Raw genomic sequence first — 6,433 nt, 5'->3', positions numbered from 1 at the left:
CATTTCTTTTAGTCTTTATTGGCTCAGGTGACCTTGCCACTGGAGGATATAAAGAGAGGTCAGAGTTGAAAAGGTCTGGGGTATAAATAGGTAGGCATTGCAGTTTAAGCTCTGTGGAGCTAACATGCACAGCAGATGCAGTGCTGCAAAGCAAATGCATTCCTGAAATAGTGGGAGCCTTTCTATGCCTGAATTCTTTCCAGCCTATGTTAATAATAAAAATGCTTTCTAAAAAAAGAAAGCAAGAGGGAGGAAAAACTTAGGATCTGACTCAATGGCAACACGTACTGCCAAAAAATACTGCAAGCATCTTACCGTTGGGTGAAAGGGCTTCTCTAGGACATGCATTGAGTTAACCGGACTGATACAATGAAGTAGCAGTTGGCAGGGTGTGCAATTCATAAATCCAGGCTGCCGTCAGCTACAAGTGAGATGGGAATCCAGCTAAGCTTTTTGCAGCATTACAGCTTGCAGAGTAGATTACATTGTTTGTAAATGACTGTATCCCATGGATTTGTATTGAAAACTTAGTTGGAATGTTCCTTTTGAAATGTGTTTGATTCACATGCAGGTCATATCTCAGAAAATTTTCCTATGGCTTAGTACAACGGCTTTTTCAATTGGCCTCTTAAATAGGTTCATGCAGTATACCTGTGTACTATCAGCCACCTAGATGCCCAGTTACCTGCTGTATACCCAAATATGAAATGAATAGGTGCTCGCTTTCATGAGCAATTGCAGAATCTTTTCTGGAAAATGGGGGCCAGTATTGCATCACCATTATCTGTGTCATGATGTAGTTGTGTTAGATCTTTCTCACAGGAGGATCTTGAGAAACCAGAGATATATAAAATCAGGAGATTCCCATAATGTGCACGACTTCACTCACATGGTGTCTTCTCAGGCCTCATGCTCAATACATTTAATTATCTTTGGATCCCTCTAGCTTAACATAAAAATACAAAGGAATAGTATCACATGAAATTCAAAAGTGGTTTTCTGACATAGTCCAGACTGAAACAAAGCAACAGTGCCACCACGTGGCTGTGGACGGAACCTGCTTTGCACAAACGATGTGTGAGTCACCAGTTGAGACCCAAATAAAGATGGTGAGTGCAGGAGACTGAGAGTGCAATTACTATATATATAAGATATATTATGCTATTGTGTGTATGATGCTATAAAGGGAGCACCCCGAGGCCTGCATCCTAGGAAGAAATGGTCCCTACCCTGAAGAGCTTACGATCTAAAAGACAGATGAAGTTGGAGGACTGGGAGGCAGCATTCGAGCAAAATGGTTAATGAGAAGTTGCACAGCTTGTGAGGGGCTTTCCCTCTTCATTTTTATATTTCTCTTGCCTTGTTCAATTCCTGTCACTTTTAGAGAAATGAGTTATAAAATTAATCCCTGCTGACCCCTCCAGCGCCACGTCCTTTTCTAAGAAGTTGGCTGCGCCCTTAGTCTCCCATCCCGAAGTCACGGCTTCCCATTCCTAACCGCGTTTCTTTGAAGGCAATTAGTCTGTCAGATATCAGCAGTCACAAGCTGCCCCACTGGCTGAAGGGAGGACGGGTACTTCGGCTCAGACCATGGGACTATAACATTGCAGGCTAGATAGTCCATCTTGGGCTGGAGCTCAGGCTTTGAGGCCCCTGGCTTGGAGGGGGGGAGGGTGTCTCAGAGCCCCAGCTCCAGCCTGAGTGTCTGCACTGCTGTTTTTAGCCCCACCAGCCTGCATCGGCTGAGCTGGTCTCTGAGCCTCAGTGCCATGGGATTTTACTGTAGTGCCGACATAGCCAGAGAGGCTGCCAGACCATAATCCTGGGGTCTTAGCCAGCCAGGCCCCCCCCCTCCATTGCTCTCACTGGTGGTTTCATTAGTATGATTTTGAGATGGCTGCATTATTCACAAGCAAAGCACACACGTCCACCCCTACTATGCTACAAACTTTAAGCTGTTAGCTGTAGTGAAAATATTAGGGCCCATCAAAGGGGTGCAGGATTTCTTAAAGTTACTGAGTAACATGGATTTGTCTTACCCACGTGATTTGCTGTGTGTTAAAGTAGTATGAGGAGGGAGTTGTATGGGTGATCTGAATTGCATGCTTCTGCACTTTCCAGTTGCCTCTTTATCACTCAACCTGCACTCTAGATTTCTAGATGCATAGCGTTTAAAGCCAGAAGGGACCATTGGATCATCTAGTCTGACCTCTGGTATCTCCTGCAGTTAAATTTCACCTTGTTATCTCTGTATGGAGCCCAATAACTTGTTTGACTAAAGCATCTTCCAGAAAGGCAGCCAAGCCCACATCTTCAAAGGTCACTAATTTCCATCAAAATGAATGCTTAGAAAAGGGGCTGGTGCTGTGGAGGGGTGAGCGAAGGCCCCTTTGAAATCAGTGGGTGTTAGGAGCATCAATACCTTTGAGTGTTTGGGCCCCAGTCTTCAATCAAAGACTCCAGACAAAGAAGAACCCACCACCTCCTTTTGTAGTTGGTGCCAATTAACCGTCACCATTCGTGTGTGCCTTTATTTCTAACTTGAACTGGTCTGGCTTCAATTTCCAGCCCCAGGTTCTTGTTATGCCTTTCTAAACAAAATTAAAGCGCCCTTTAATACCTGGCATTTTGATCTGTTTGATAAGATTAACAGATTTTGTTCCTCTATTTCTCACTATAAGCCTATTTTTTAGTCTTCAGTTTTTATGGTTCTTTCTTGCATCCTCTCCAATTTTTCAACATATGCCTTAAAATGTGGACACCAAAACTGTGTGCAGTATTCTAGCAGGGGTCTCACCAAGGTAAAATCATTGCCCCACTTACTACTCTCCTGTTTAACTGTCTTTCTAATGTTTTTAAAAAATAAAATAAAATACAGTTACATGTTTTCCCCTCAAGTACTGACATTTATTTACAGAAGATGTAAAATGCTGGGGGATAAAAGGTGCTAATGAATAAAAAAATATTCCACTGTACTTTGTCTTACTGGGATGCAGTAATGACTGCTTTATTGGGATGACTTCAGATCATTCATGGAGTTAGTCTGACTGAGTAGTAACAGCTGTTAACTGGGACAGTATTAGCATACGTCTTGCTTAACGGCACTGCATTTCACTAGTGCCAAGTAATTGACATTTAGCCTGTTGTGAATTTCAAAGCTCTACTCTTTAAAGCTGAAGTTGCCAAAGAAACTAACGGAGACACTTAATATGGGTGCTGACACTTTCCATGGAACCTTCTTACTGCTGCACGGAGGAGCCACAGATTATCTGCGTGGCTCATCACAAAGCAAGTACAGTGACCAGTAAAGAGCTAGTTCTGGTGCAGCCTGCCCACACCCCGAATCTCTCTCTGCACAAGGCCTGGCAGGGTGGGAGTGGAGAACCAGTGGAACATAAGTTCCAGAAACCATAAGATAGAGAAACTGGCTCTTCACAACAGCAGCTGTGTTGAGAACTTTTTATTTTCCCTTCAAGTTATTTACACTCATGGCCCCTTAACTCCAGGTGAACAAAGTGATTTCTAATTCTTTTACACAACACTCTTTAAGATACTGCCTGATACTGGGATGTTCCCAGCTGGAGCTGTGGATCTAGCAGAGCTGGAAGGTGTATCAGATCTGCTGGAGGACTTAGTAAACCAAGTTCCTCACTGCTTGGCTGATTTGCGCTAGACAGATAGCCTGCTCTGGCCCTGGAGTTAACTGGCCCACAGAGGATCACTCATGCTGGGAGATCCTCCTGTAGTGTACAGCCAACAGCGGGGGCTCTCCAGCTACTTTTTCCTACTCCTGCAGCCAGTATAACAGGGAAAAGGGAATGTGGTTGAAGGTAAGGGGGCGGGGCCAGGATCCCCTCATTCCACATCAATCCTCAGCTCTGATTTTAGCCCCTTAGAACGATTTACAGTTGCTGCAAGCCAGAACTACCTACGGGTTGCACAGCTGCTTGGCTATTACTGAGTGGGGGTGGCACATAAGAACCTAGATAAGCGTGACCTGCACAGATGCTGTAGCCATGTTAGATGAGTGCAAAGGTGGGCTTTAAGACACCTTTTCACCACCAACCCCCTGACCTGCACTCTGCAGCAATCACACCCCACAATCTGGGGCCACGAACCTAAGAAACCTAAACATTGGGGCTAGCAGACCTTGTAACCTGTGCCGAGGGATGATTCTAGGATGTATTGCCTCAAGTGAACTACCTGCAGGGAGACTTTTCCAAGGTCAGACTACTTAGCTTGCCAACTCTCCAGTGAAATAATTCCAGTGCCATTTAGAAGTGCACTAACAAAGGTGGGGGGAGGGAGGAAAGATCAAGCACGTGTACATAACTTGGAAGCTGGGCTGGGAAAAATCAGTAGAACGTGGATGTTTCCCTGCATTCTGACAGGAGTGAAAAACCACAGTAAAACCTAGCCTTTGCATCTGGCTCACTTTAATGAATTTCCTAAATTCTGTCAGAGGTTCTTCTGAGTGCTCTAAAGCTTGCTAGCAACTAATGAAACTTGCATTAATTCCAGTGACTAAGGAAACTAACTCCAGAAAAGCATTGTGACTTCTCAGAAATAATCCTGTGCAACAGATCTTGTGAAAACTCTTGAATGAAACAAATGTGACAGTCATGATGGTAATACACTAAAGATTTTTCCAAAAGTGAATGACGACCTACATTTTGTTTTAGTCCAAAATCTGTCATGTTGTCTAATTGACCCTAAATAACATTTCTCTTCCATTTCTCTTGAATAATTTGGACGTTTTTGTGGCAGGGCAGGAACTTAAATGCAGAATTTGGGGAAAACTTACCACAGTTGCTGAGAACTGTAGCTCTGAGTCCTTCCTGCCTCCTTGTGGGCACGCCACTTAGATCTCACCTATCTTGGCGTGGGATCTGCAACCTTCTCCCTCCAGTCCAGACCGAGGATTTAGGCTGCAGCCTCTTGTAATCCGTCATCAGCGAGGATGATCTCTGCAATGGGTTTTATTTTTTGAGTCCTTTGGTGACTGAAGAATCTGATCCTTGAACCGCAGACTCGTTGGCAGATGTTGCAGGTGATGTTGAAAGGCGGGGTTGAGTCACGATTGCTACATGACCGTTGTCTGTCCTTTCTTTTCTGGGATTTTTCTGCAAGCAAAGTGAGATGATTTTCCTTAAATATGGTCATTCCTTCTCTGACAAATCTTTGCCAATTAGCCTTGTCTTGGGCTGCTGTCTCCCTATTGATGTTTGCCTTGAGGGCGTCTTGGAAGCATTTCTTTTGCCCCCCTTCCCCTTCGTTTCCTCTCTCCTTTGGTGAGTTGGGCGTACAGCAATTGTTTCGATAGGCGTGCATCAGGCATGCGCACACAGTGCCTGCTTCACCTCAGCTGGTCCCTGGATAATCAGGGCCTCAACACTGAAGATGTTGGCCTCCATGAGGACACTCAGGGCCCCCACATGGGGGGGAAAAAGGCACGCTTTACTGGGGCCCAGAGGCCTGGCCCATGGTGCAACACACATGGGTATGTGTGTGGGAGGGGGCCTGTGTTAAAGTTTGTACTGGGCCTGAAAAAATTATGCTTGGGCCCCACTGATGTTAGTATGGCGATCCTCCCACTTTATGTTGAGGATCTTCCGGAGAAAGTGCTAGTGCTGGCGTTCCAGGTTTTTCAGCTGTTTTCTGTAGCTCACCCAAGTCTGACAGCAGTAGAGGAGAGTTGAAATTACCACCACTGCAGCCTCTTGCAATCCACTGTGATACCCTCAGCAAGTCGGACTTTAGCTGAGCACCTGCCATCCTGTTCTCCCAGGGGCAACGACAGGGTTATCCACTTACCAGCCAGCCTTCCTAAAGTAAAGTACTTCCATGTGGAGACCCTGAAAGAACTAAAGTATGTCAGGCTATTTGTGCAGGGCCTGTCCTTCTTGGTCACAATCTCAAGTCAGATCTTGTATTGAGTGTGAGGCCAAGTCTACACGACTATTTATGTCGCACACTTCTGAGCAACATAAGTTTTGCAAGCATAAGTGGCAGTGTGCACAGCACTTCTCCTGCCAACAGCTACCACTGCTCATTGAGATGGTTTTATTATGTCTACGGGAGGGGAGCAGCTACACAAGCAGCCTTTCAGTGCATCAGGACAGCTGTGACTTGGCCAGAATGTCCTCATACAACGTGGTTACTTTATGCAGTGTCAAGTCCTTTGCGTTCTTAAGCTTGTTGAAGCAGATCAAGCCAGTTTCTGGTATTTCTCCAGGGGGTGGAACTTCCTTCCACTTACTTGTTACCTGCAGAAGGGATATGATTTCATTGTCCCCCAGTGACTTTTGGCCTGGATCCTCAAAGATATTTAGTTAACTAACTTCCATTGATTCCAAGGGGGAGTTAGGGGCCTGAATGACCTTGAGGATTGTTAGTTTGTGCAGGAAACCCTATATAGCTCATCCCTAAATAC

Source organism: Emydura macquarii, unplaced genomic scaffold (genome assembly GCF_026122565.2).
Source record: "Emydura macquarii macquarii isolate MOO-44397 ecotype Brisbane River unplaced genomic scaffold, CSIRO-AGI_Emac_v2 contig_1253, whole genome shotgun sequence".
NCBI classification, from domain to species: domain Eukaryota; kingdom Metazoa; phylum Chordata; order Testudines; family Chelidae; genus Emydura; species Emydura macquarii.
The sequence above is the reverse complement of the archived record's forward strand: the minus strand, read 5'-3'. Positions refer to the sequence as shown.